General features: G+C 36.1%; 1 protein-coding gene across 1 annotated transcript in view; it reads left to right on the top strand.

The window, feature by feature from the left end:
* Positions 1-10075, top strand: part of LOC123546867 (CDK2-associated and cullin domain-containing protein 1-like) — a 47252-nt gene extending 37177 nt beyond the window's left edge. Inside the window, exon 9 of the mRNA XM_053551170.1 lies at positions 3210-10075. The gene's annotated coding sequence lies outside the window, so the exon portion shown is untranslated. The remainder of the gene's footprint in view (positions 1-3209) is intronic.
* The last annotated feature ends 3576 nt before the right edge of the window (positions 10076-13651 follow it).

Below are 13651 nucleotides of genomic sequence, written 5' to 3' on the forward strand. Positions count from 1 at the left end.
AACTTTGAAAATTTTCTGGTCCAAACCACAAAGACTAGGGCTTTGGCATTTTTAATGTAGTGGTTCTCTACCAAGTTTGTTCAAATTATCCCCTTAGGGTCAAAAATGGCCCCGCCCTGGGGGTCACATGGTTCATATAGACTTGTATAGGGAAAAGCTTTTAAAATCTTCTTGTCAATAACCTACAACATTCAGATTTGACCACAAGTATGGTTTTGAGTGGCAAGATGAACCTTTACATGAGTTGACCTTGATTTTGACCTAGTGACCTACTTTCACATTTCTGTAGCTACAGCCTTCAAATTTGGACCACGTGCATAGTTTTGTGCACTGAAAAAAACTTTGACCTTGACATTGACCTAGTGACCTACTTTCACATTTTTGAAGGTACAGGCTTCAAATTTGGACCACATGCATAGTTTCATGTTCTGAAATGAAATTTGACCTTGATTTTGACCTAGTGACCTACTTTCACATTTCTCAAGCTATAGCCTTCAAATTTGGACCACATGCATAGTTTTGTATACCGAAACAAACATTGACCTTTACATTGACCTAGTGACCTACTTTCACATTTTTGAAGGTACAGGCTTCAAATTTGGACCACATGCATAGTTCTGTGTTCCGAAATAAAATTTGACCTTGATTTTGACCTAGTGACCTACTTTCACATTTCTCAAGCTACAGCCTTCAAATTTGGACAACTTGCATAGTTTTGTGTACCGAAATGAACTTTGACCTTAAGATTGACCTAGTAACCTACTTTCACATTTCTGTAGCTACAGGCTTCAAATTTAGACCACATGCATAGGATTGTGTAACGAAACAAACTTTGACCTTGACATTGACCTACTTTCACATTTTTGAAGGTACAGGCTTTAGATTTGGACCACATGCATAGATTTGTGTTCTGAAGTGTAATTTGACCTTGATTTTGACCTAGTGACCAACTTTCACATTTCTCAAGCTACAGCCTTCAAATGGACCACTTGCATAGTTTTGTGTACCGAAATAAACTTTGACCTTAAGATTGACCTAGTGACCTACTTCCAAATTTCTCAAACTACAGCCTTCAAACTTGTTGCACATGCAAAGTTTTGTGTGCAAAGAACTTTGTCCTTGAAATTGATCTAGTGACCTACTTTCACATTACTCTGGCTACAGCTTTCGAATTTGGACCATTGCACAGTGTTGTGTACGGAAATGAAATTTGACCTTGAGCTAGTCAGTAAGTCTTGAAATTTGGAACACTCAAAAATGGCACATTGGTGGGCGCCAAGATCACTCTGTGATCTCTTGTTACAAAATTATGCCCCTTTTTCGACTAACAGTTTTTGTTGTTTGTATGTAAGCTGGTATCTCAGTATACACTAATTTGAATGGATTGAAACTTCACATACTTGTTCACTGTCATAATATGACATGCAATGCATAGGTCCCATAACTCTACTTTGCATTTTCACAAAATTATGCCCCTTTTTCAACTTAGCAGTTTTTGGTTAAGTTTTTGTATGTAAGCTGGTATCTCAGTATCCGCTAATGGGAAGGCATTGAAACTTCACACACTTGTCCACTGTCATGAGCTGATAAGTACTGTGCAGGTTCCATAACCCTGTTGCATTTTTACAAAATTATGCCTCTTTTTTGACTTCTGTATTCATTCAGTTGACAAGGCTGTTGAATAGTCAAGCGTTGCTGTCTTCCGACAGCTCTTGTTTGTATTGTCAAGACAAATTAAATTGTACAGATTAGAGATGACCACATTTCTGTTATTAACTCTGTAAAACAAGATTTATTTGAAAGGCATGGTCTTGTTTCTTGGATTATAATTCTTGGTCCTTAAATTATATACCACAATAGGAATGTTTTTTTACTGGTCAGGTTCAAATATAGCCGAGAGTCAGTCAGTCAAGATTAATAGTCTGGTTTCATGTTTTTAAGAAGGAAAACCATCCCAGATTTGCAAACAAGGAAGAACTATTTAGTTTGGTTTGCTGAATTCATCATTCTGAAAATCTTGTCATATTTTGACAACAAATTTGTCATTAGAAAGAAACTCCTCTTATTCAGAAACACAGCTTAAAGAATTGCAAAAAAAGTTGTTAGTGACATTTATATTCATTCTTTTTTATGCAATTTATTTGTGAATATGATTTTTTTTTATATCCAGATGACTTGAGGAAAACATAGTCATAAGTCGATTCTAACACAACATCAAGGTTTATTAACTGCATCCTTGAAAATATTTACCATATGTTTGGGTTTTTTTCCAGGGTGTGGCTGTGAATTTGGTACTATGATTTATTAATTGTGACTTACAAATTAAAGATGATTTTGTTCCATAATTACACACAGTTTCAGTCTTATTTTTTTAACAGAAAAATAAATTGAGCCATGTTGGAATAAAATACCAATAAGCATATGTTATGATCTGGTTACTTCCCCTTTATGGAATTTTTGTCCCCCGTCTTTTCCGAAGAAACATTATTGGTATTTTTTTGTGCATAAAATTATGTATATCTGGAAATTAAATATCTTTCAAGATGTAGTACCCTCATTCACAAAACAACATATTCGGCGGGAGATAAAAAATTTATTCAGTTTGCTTGTTTATGAAGATACCTTACAAAATTTGTATTTCAAGAAGTTTGTACAACTGGTTGCTTTCGACAAACCAAATCTTTATGGTGTTTTAAAAGAAGAAAAAACTGTATTAAAAATATGTGAAATAGAAGCTAGATATTGCTGCTCCTTGGGCTGGCTGCTTGTTTGACAGTATATAGACGAGATCTCCTAGCTCCTCTGTTATTAGATGATAAGCGTTCATTCATAATTTTAACATGTCCGAAACATTGTGGAATGATACTAATTTCACTTGTGTAATGATTAGTACATTTTACTTTGACATTAGCATAGTCTCTGTGTGTAAAATCTCAAACTTTAAACTAAAATAAAGATATTAGATCATGTAGTATTTCAGTGAAACTTCAAAGTTTTGCAGTTTATAGCATTCTCTTGGGCATTTGCAGTCAAAAATCTAATTTGCTTTCTGAAATAGTGTGATATTATTTCTAAAGTCACTATATGTTCATCGTTTTAACCAAGTGGAAACTGGTAAGTACTTGAAAATACAGTTGTCTGATTGGTCAGTTAGAACTCATGATGTCATGATAAGTTATGAATATATTTTTGTATTTTTTAATTTTCAGGTTACTTGTTATACAGTGACGGGCTCGGCTACATCAGTGGTAATAGGCAATCCATCATAACAAATATAGACAGCAGTTATGTCATAACAATGTCACAGTGGTAACATCATGACAAGCTTCCGTTTTCGGCTGGTTCAGTTTTTACCAGCTTTTATAATGATACAGGCTGCTTTACATCATTAGCTCACCTGTCACAAAGTGACAAGGTGAGCTTTTGTGATCGTGCGGTGTCCGTCGTCCGTCCGTCCGTGCGTCCGTCCGTCCGTAAACTTTTGCTTGTGACCACTCTAGAGGTCACATTTTTCATGGGATCTTTATGAAAGTTGGTCAGAATGTTCATCTTGATGATATCCAGGTCAAGTTCGAAACTGGGTCACGTGCCATCAAAAACTAGGTCAGTAGGTCTAAAAATAGAAAATCATTGTGACCTCTCTAGAGGCCATATATTTCACAAGATCTTCATGAAAATTGGTCAGAATGTTCACCTTGATGATATCTAGGTCAAGTTCGAAACTGGGTCACGTTCCATCCAAAACTAGGTCAGTAGGTCTAAAAATAGAAAAACCTTGTGACCTCTCTAGAGGCCATATATTTCACAAGATCTTCATGAAAATTGGTCAGAATGTTCACCTTGATGATATCTAGGTCAAGTTCGAAACTGGGTCATGTGCCGTCAAAAACTAGGTCAGTAGGTCAAATATTAGAAAAACCTTGTGACCTCTCTAAAGGCCATATTTTTCATTGGATCTGTATGAAAGTTGGTCTGAATGTTCATCTTGATGATATCTAGGTCAAGTTCGAAACTGGGTCATGTGTGATCAAAAACTAGGTCAGTAGGTCTAAAAATAGAAAAACCTTGTGACCTCTCTAGAGGCCATATATTTCATGAGATCTTCATGAAAATTGGTCAGAATGTTCATCTTGATGGTATCAAGGTCAAGTTCGAAAGTGGGTCACGTGCCGTCAAAAACTAGGTCAGTAGGTCAAATAATAGAAAACCTTGTGACCTCTCTAGAGGCCATATATTTCACAAGATCTTCATGAAAATTGGTCAGAATGTTCATCTTGATGATATCTAGGTCAAGTTCGAAACTGGGTCACGTTCCTTCAAAAACTAGGTCAGTAGGTCTAAAAATAGAAAAACCTTGTGACCTCTCTAGAGGCCAAATATTTCACAAGATCTTCATGAAAATTGGTCAGAATGTTCACCTGATGATATCTAGGTCAAGTTCGAAACTGGGTCACGTGCCGATAAAAACTAGGTCAGTAGGTCAAATAATAGAAAAACCTTATGAACTCTCTAAAGGCCATATTTTTCATGGGATCTGTATGAAAGTTGCTCAGAATGTTCATCTTGATGATATCTAGGTCAAGTTCGAAACTGGGTCACCTGCGGTCAAAAACTAGGTCAGTAGGGCTAAAAATAGAAAAACCTTGTGACCACTCTAGAGGCCATATATTTCATGAGATCTTCTTGAAAATTGGTCAGAATGTTCATCTTGATGATATCTAGGTCAAGTTTGAAACTGGGTCACGTGCCATCAAAAACTAGGTCAGTAGGTCAAATAATAGAAAAAACCTTGTGACCTCTCTAGAGGCCATATTTTTCATGGGATCTGTATGAAAGTTGGTCAGAATGTTCACCTTGATGATATCTAGGTCAAGTTCGAAAGTGGGTCACATGCCATCAAAAACTAGGTCAGTAGGTCAAATAATAGAAAGACCTTATGACCTCTCTAAAGGCCATATTTTTCATGGGATCTATATGAAAATTGGTCTGAATGTTCATCTTGATGATATCTAGGTCAAGTTCGAAACAGGGTCATGTGCGGTCAAAACTAGGTCAGTAGGTCTAAAAATAGAAAAACCTTGTGACCTCTCTAGAGGCCATACTTGTGAATGGATCTCCCTAAAAATTGGTCAGAATGTTCATCTTGATGATATCTAGGTCAAGTTTGAAACTGGGTCATGTGCCGTAAAAAACTAGGTCAGTAGGTCAAATAATAGAAAAACCTTGTGACCTCTCTAGAGGCCATACTTTTCATGGGATCTGTATGAAAGTTGGTCTGAATGTTCATCTTTATGATATGTAGGTCAAATTTGAAACTGGGTCAACTGCTATCAAAAACTAGGTCAGTAAGTCTAAAATTATTAAAATCTTTTGACCTCTCTAGAGGCCATATTCTTCAATGGATCTTCATGAAAATTGATCTGAATATTCACCTTGATGATATCTAGGTCAGTTTCAAAACTGGGTCACGTGCGGTCAAAAACTAGGCCAGTAGGTATAAAAATAGAAAAACCTTGTGACCTCTCTAGAGGCCATATTTTTCATGAGATCTTCATGAAAATTAGTGAGAATGTTCACCTTGATGATATCTATATAAAGTTCAAAACAGGGTCACGTACCTTCGAAAACTAGGTCAATAGGTCAAATAATAGAAAAACCTTGTGACCTCTCTAGAGACCATATTTTTCAATGGATCTTCATGAAAATTGGTCAGAATTTTTATCTTGATAATATCTAGGTCAAGTTCAAAACTGGGTCACATGAGCTCAAAAACTAGGTCACTATGTCAAATAATAGAAAAAAGGCTGTCATACTCAAAACTGGGTCATGTGGGAAGAGGTGAGCGATTCAGGACCATCATGGTCCTCTTGTTGTTAGTTGCTATATCATCCTAACAGACTGGTTGCGTTTTTAAACACACCTGAAATGGGACATCTTATGAAAACACCTGCAGTGGCATCCATAGAAACCCACAATGTTTATGGGCATATAATGTCAACCCATTTCGATAACCAGCTGGATTCTCCAAGTCGCTATGGAGTTACGACCCATTTACTACTAAAAAATCTCAGAATATGATAATTTGAGCAGTTCTTACCTAATATTCACCAAACTTTGTCACAGTGTTCATGGGCATAACTTGTCAACCAGTTATATAACAAGCTGGATCCTCCAGTCTCTATGTAGTTATGGCCTTTGAACTACTCACAATTGTGAAAATTGACAGTTTCCACCCACCAACTTGAGCAATTCTTATCCAATGAAACCAAACTGGGTAACTGTTCATGGCCATAATATCTTGTCCAAGTATGAGAACTGTCTGGATTGTTCTGTTGGCTGTGGAGTTACAGCCCTTGAATTATTAAAAGAAATAAAATTGACAGTGTCCACTGTTTAACTTCAGTAGTTCTTACCCAGTGTTCCCTTAGTTTTGGTCTCAATGTCTAGGGGTGTAATAACTCAGACAAGTTTGATAACCAGCTGAATGGTCCCAGTCACTCATGTTTTATGACCCTTTACCCCTTGAATTACTTGCAATTTCAAAAATTTACAATGTGCTCTTAATAACTTAAGCAGTTCTTATCCAATGTTTGCCAAACTTTAAATGTTTATGAGCATATTATCTTCGCGAGGTTTCATAACCACCTGGATAGTCTCTGCCACACTGGAGTTATGGCCCTTGAATTAGTTGAAATTGACAAAATGGACAATTGGTCTAAGACTCTGCTCAATAAGTAAATTCCAAAAGTAGTTTGCTGCTACCAGGATATATTGTGACAGTTTGGCTCTATTATCACTAAAACGCATTTTGTTTAAGATGGGTTATTTCAGAACTGGTAACATTGAAACAATTTTCTGTATCAGGGCAAGCCTCTGGTTTAATAGGCAATGTTTTCAGTGCATAAAGCTCATGTTTTGGGATATGGGACAACAGCCAAATCAGAAAAGTGTTTCCTTCTGCAGTGGCATAAATATTGTGATAGTTTCTGTTGGTTTTAGGGGAATCTGACCTATATTTGTGGTTACATTACCAGCTGGTATATAAATAAAGACTTGGTAGACCAGTCTGTAACTATGTGCATCATTACTTTAGTGTCAATATTTTTACAGACTTGCTATGTCTTAAAGATATATTATTCTGAAATTTTATATTTAAGAATATGAAAATCTATATAAATATAGAATAAACATGTTTATATGAATAAAGAGTACACTCAGTATGTTTGGTTTAAAATACTACACATGTATACGTTAATGCAGTATGAATATGTAATCTAAAAAGTGTTTTAGAAAATAGCTGTTACTAGATAACATTTAATTATGGTTGTAGCACTACATGTGCAGTGATATAGTTATCCCAGTTAAATATAGGGACTATATTTTCTAGGATTTTCTAGATTTATAATAACCCTTATCATGCTGGACAAGATTGATTCTGCCTTTGCAACCAGTGTAGATCATGATCAGCCTGCACGTCCATGCAGTCTGATCATGATCTGCACTGTTTGGCATTCAGTCAGTATCTTTTTGGTAAGCACCCCTTTAAACAGTTAATTGTACTGTCCAAACTGAAAGGTGGACAAGTTCATTATAGAAATTTAGCAGGCTAAGGGTTAATATCTTATGAAATATGCGAGCATAGTATATCTTTAACTGATATGCACATTGTTAACATTACTGTTTGAGATATTGTTATACACTGGTTTTTATCACTACCATCTTGTAAATTGTTATAATTGCTTATATGAGCCGTGCCATGGGAAAACCAACATAGTGGGTGTGCGACCAGCATGGATCCAGACCAGACTGCGCATCCGCGCAGTCTGGTCAGGATCCATGCTGTTCGCTTTTAAAGCCTAATGAAATTGGAGACACTGTTAGCGAACAGCATGGATCCTGACCAGACTGCGCGGATGCGCTGGCTGGTCTGGATCCATGCTGGTCGCAAACCCACTATGTTGGTTTTCTCATGGCACGGCTCATATCATGTTTTATTGGTTGAAAACCATGTATGCCAACATTAGCTGGAGGATTAGGATGGTTCGGCTACTTCATTTTATCAGTATGAAACTTGTTATCATAGGAGAAAGTGATACTTAATTAAGGGAGAGTCATACTGACTTTGTCTTATCTGTTTGCCTGCTTAGCTGTGACAAAGTGAATTTATGCTACTGCCTTTCTGGCACTCCAAACTCGAGATTTTTAAAAAGAATTCTTTAATTTTCTTGCCGTATGTGCTTATAAGACACATCCCTCTTGTTGACCTGGAAATATGACCCAAAGAAATGGGTTTTATAAACAAAAAAAAGATGGTAGTTAAGATTCTTACAAACAGATCAGTATTTTGGTGTTTTACTACTAAATGTGTCTGGTGTTGGGTTCAGCTGATTATTTCTCATAGTTACTTTCTGAACTTAAAAGTAAACTAAGTCCTAAGTTTCTTTTACAGCAAAAGTACGGTTGAATCTACCAATTAATAAATGGTCATCTCTTTTAAGCAGCCACTTGCCTTAACCCTTCAAGCTGGAAACAGTGGATTCAGCGTTTGTGACCAGTGCAGATCATGATAACCTGGCACATCCGTGCAGTCTGATCAAGATCTTCACTGTTCGCCATTCAGTCAGTATCTGTTTGGTAAGCACCCCTTTTAACAGTTAATGGTATTGTCCAAATTGAAAGATGGACAAGTTCATTACAGAAATTTAGCAGGGTATGGGTTAAGCTGTCATTCAGCTATCTTCCCAGATTGTCATTCTGTTCTAATTTCAACTTGTCTTAAGCAGCCACTTGCCTTAAACAGTGAGAGTAGCTTGTTCACTTGGCTGGCTGAGTAACACATGTTTGACTGTATAAATTTTAAGGAGAATCTAAGAAATTCAAACTTTGAAAATAGACAGAACCAAGCCTTTGATCTGCATTTTGTAGCTTATTCATTCTTTATGGTGGGTGTATTCTTCTACTTTAAAATTAAAATGCTTGAACTTGTGTTGTCAATAACTCAAGTGTCTTATTGGGGCATCAGAAGGTTTTTCATTGCAGAATTTATAACGTCTCATGAACAGACTCAGTCAAACCGAGTCTGCTATTATTTTGCCTGTTTGCAATCTTTGCTTCCAAAGGATCTTTTTACAGATTTTGTTGTTACCTTCCATTGTAGTGTTGAAAGATGGATGATGCCTGCACTTAATAGCTAATTGAAAAGGAAACTTTCATATCTCGGACATAATATATATAGGTGAAGTTAAACATTGAAAATCAACAGTTGGTTTTGATGTTTATGGTGTTTTATTTATGTTATTGTATGAAATGTGGGCACTAAATTTTTTATGCTTTTTTTATGGGACAGATATGTATGTTCAGTTGTCTGGTGCCATTTAATGTTAAGTTCGCAAAACAATTTACCTATAAACTTCAACCTATTTATCATATTTTATAGCACTTTGCATATTTATACTTTTTTTTGTCAGTATAATTCATTTTTCAGCCGTAACAACTGTAATTAAATAATGTACAAAGGTATGTGTGTAAAAATCAGTGTTGGTATTTCAAATCATCCAATGTCAGTGATAAACTGAAAAAAATTTCTAAAACTTAAATTATTTTTATTAATTTGCAGCATTTCAATGCAAAGTGTATGTATAGTGTAAAGTTCATATAGTTTTTAAAACTACTACTGTCTTTGATATTAAGCAGAAGTCGCAAAAAGTGACACAAGGGTATACAACAAGAAAGTATATTTCATGAACTATCTGTAACACTTTAATAGGTATGATTATCATTAATTTAAGCACATGTTACAATGCTATAAGGTAAGACAGTTGTAAAAAAGGATTGGAAATTCATTAAGTTTATGGGAAAATTGTTCAGTGAAGTTTAAAATATTTTGGTTTTTGACTGTATTAACATGTTTATTATATATTCATGTATTTGGTTTATTTCATCTTGCTGAAAAAGTGCTATGATGCAAGAACAGTTGTTTATTATTTCTCTGTTACAATGTATATTGCATTAAATTACTTCAATGTGCATTTTTGTACATATTATATATGAATTGAAATAAAGTATAAGAATGCTATGGTTTTACTATGAATTTTTTAGCTCACCTGTCACATAGTGACAAGGTGAGCTTTTGTGATCATGCAGCGTCCGTCGTCTGTGCGTCCGTGCGTAAACTTTTCCTTGTGACATCTCTAGAGGTCACATTTTTTGTGGGATCTTTATGAAAATTGGTCAGAATGTTCATCTTGATGATATCTAGGTCAAGTTCGAAACTGGGTCACGTGCCATCAAAAACTAGGTCAGTAGGTCTAAAAACAGAAAAAACTTGTGACCTCTCTAGAGTCCATATCTTTCACAAGATCTTCATGAAAATTGGTCAGAATGTTCACATTGATGATATCTAGGTCAAGTTCGAAACTGGGTCATGTGCCTTCAAAAACTAGGTCAGTAGGTCAAATAATAGAAAAACCTTGTGACCTCTCTAAAGGCCATATTTTTCATGGGATCTGTATGAAAGTTGGTCTGAATGTTCATCTTGATGATATCTAGGTCAAGTTTGAAACTGGGTCACGTGCGTTCAAAAACTAGGTCAGTAGGTCTAAAAATAGAAAAACCTTGTGATATCTCTAGAGGCCATATATTTCACAAGATCTTCATGAAAATTGGTCAGAATGTTCACCTTGATGATATCTAGGTCAAGTTCGAAACTGGGTCACGTGCCATCAAAAACTAGGTCAGTAGGTCTAAAATAGAAAACCTTGTGACTCTCTAGAGGCCATATATTTCACAAGATCTTCATGAAAATTGGTCAGAATGTTCACCTTGATGATATCTAGGTCAAGTTCGAAAGTGGGTCACGTGCCTTCAAAAACTAGGTCAGTAGGTCAAATAATAGAAAAACCTTTGGACCTCTCTAGAGGCTATATTTTTCATGGGATCTGTATGAAAGTTGGTCTGAATGTTCATCTTGATGATATCTAGGTCAAGTTCGAAAGTGGGTCACGTGCCGTCAAAAACTAGGTCAGTAGGTCAAATAATAGAAAAACCTTGTGACCTCTCTAGAGGCCATATTTTTTATGGGATCTGTATGAAAGTTGGTCTGATTGTTCATCTTGATGATATCTAGGTCAAGTTCGAAACAGGGTCATGTGCCATCAAAAACTAGGTCAGTAGGTCTAAAAATAGAAAAACCTTGTGACATCTCTAGAGGCCGTATTTGTGAAGAGATCTTCATGAAAATTGGTCAGAATGTTCATCTTGATGATATCTAGGTCAAGTTCGAAAGTGGGTCACGTGCCTTCAAAAAGTAGGTCAGTAGGTCAAATAATGAAAAAACGTGACCTCTCTAGAGGCCATATTTTTCATGGGATCTGTATGAAAGTTGGTCTGAATGTTTATCAACTTGGTCATGTGGGAAGAGGTGAGCGATTCAGGACCATCATGGTCCTCTTGTTTATTTTAGCCCACCAACCTGAAGGGGTCAGAATGAGCTATTATTATAGGCGGATGGTCTGGCTCCCTTGTCCATTGTTGTTTCTTCTCAATTTTACGTAATTTAAAACATCTTCTCCTTGAAACTACAGTACTGCTTGGTCTGTAACATCCTGTCAAGGTCCTCTCTCAAGTTTGGTCAAATGGTGCCACTTGACCCCTTCTAGGGGCCATAAGATTTAAATATACAAAAACCTTTAAATAACTTCAGTTCGTGAACAGCTTGAGCGATCATGGTATGGAGTATTTTAATAAAACCAGGTAGAAATGTTAAATGCTCTGGGGAAATTCCACCCTGCAAGTTTGGGTCAGATTGCATGAGAAGATTTATGGGCCTTTGTACATATAAAAATATAATGTTTTATTCCATTTCCTGTTCATTCGGAGTCAATTCTCGGACATAAATAAAACATGGTAGAAATAATAACTGCTATGGAGCAATGCCGCCCTGCATGTTTCATTTAGGTTAGTTGAGGAAGACAAGATATATGGTCCTTTGCAATTATACATGTATATATAATGCATTATATAGTGTTTTCATTCAATTTTTAGCTCACCTGAGCAATGCTCAGGTGAGTTTTTCTGATCGCTCGATGTCCGGCGTCTGTCGTCCGTCGTCTGTCGTCTGTCAACATTTAGCTTGTGTATGCGATAGAGGCTGTATTTTTCAATTAATCTTCATGAATTTTGGTCAGAATGATAACCTTGATGAAATCTAGGCCGAGTTCGAAAATGGGTCATCTCGGGTCAAAAACTAGGTCACTAGGTCAAATCAAAGAAAAACCTTGTGTATGCGATAGAGGCTGTATTTTTCAATTAATCTTCATGAATATTGGTCAGAATGATAACCTTGATGAAATCTAGGCCGAGTTCGAAATGGGTCATCTCGGGTCAAAAACTAGGTCACTAGGTCAAATCAAAGAAAAACCTTGTGTATGCGATAGAGGCTGTATTTTTCAATTGATCTTCATGAATATTGGTCAGAATGATTGCCTTGATGAAATCTAGGCCGAGTTCGAAAATGGGTCATTTCGGGTCAAAAACTAGGTCACTAGGACAAATCAAAGAAAAACCTTGTGTATGCGATAGAGGCTGTATTTTTCAGTTAATCTTCATGAATATTGGTCAGAATGATAACCTTGATGAAATCTAAGCCGAGTTCGAAAATGGGTCATCTCGGGTCAAAAACTAGGTCACTAGGTCAAATCAAAGAAAAACCTTGTGTATGCGCTAGAGGCTGTATTTTTCAGTTATTCTTAATGAATTTTGGTCAGAATGATAACCTTGATGAAATCTAGGCCGATTTCGAAAATGGGTCATCTCGGGTTAAAAACTAGGTCACTAGGTCAAATCAAAGAAAAACCTTGTGTATGCGCTAGAGGCTGTATTTTTCAATTGATCTTCATGAATATTGGTCAGAATGATTGCCTTGATGAAATCTAGGCCGAGTTCGAAAATGGGTCATCTCAGGTCAAAAACTAGGTCACTAGGTCAAATCGAAGAAAAACATTGTGTATGCAATATAGGATGTATTTTTCAATTGATCTTCATGAAATCTGGTCAGAGTGATTGCCTTGATGAAATCTAGGTCGAGTTTGAATATGGGTTATCTGAGGTCAAAAACTAGGTCACTAGGTCAAATTAAAGAAAAATCTTGTGTATGCGATAGAGACTGTATTTTTCAATTGATCTTCATGAATTTTGGTCAGAATGATTGCCTTGATGAAATGTAGGTCGAATTTGAATATGGGTCATCTGAGGTCAAAAACTAGGTCACTTGGTCAGATCAAAGAAAAAACTTGTGTATGTGATAGAGGCTGTATTTTTCAATTGATCTTCATGAATTTTGGTCAGAATGATTGCCTTGATAAAATCTAGGTCGAGTTTGAACATGGGTCATCTAGGGTCAAAAACTAGGTCATATCTAAGAAAATGCTTGTTTTATCGCAAGAGACCAATTTTTTGGTCCAATCTTATTGAAAATTGGTCAGAATATTTGTTTCCATGAAATCACTAGGTCAGACATGTTTTACACTGTTATGGTGTGTTTCTTAGGTGAGCGACCTAGGGCCATCTTGGCCCTCTTGTTTGTCTGTCTGGTGTCATATCTCGGAATTAGTTCAATAAAACATGGTAGAAAAGTTAACAGCTATAAAGAAAT

This window comes from Mercenaria mercenaria, chromosome 9 (genome assembly GCF_021730395.1).
Source record: "Mercenaria mercenaria strain notata chromosome 9, MADL_Memer_1, whole genome shotgun sequence".
NCBI classification, from domain to species: Eukaryota; Metazoa; Mollusca; class Bivalvia; order Venerida; family Veneridae; genus Mercenaria; species Mercenaria mercenaria.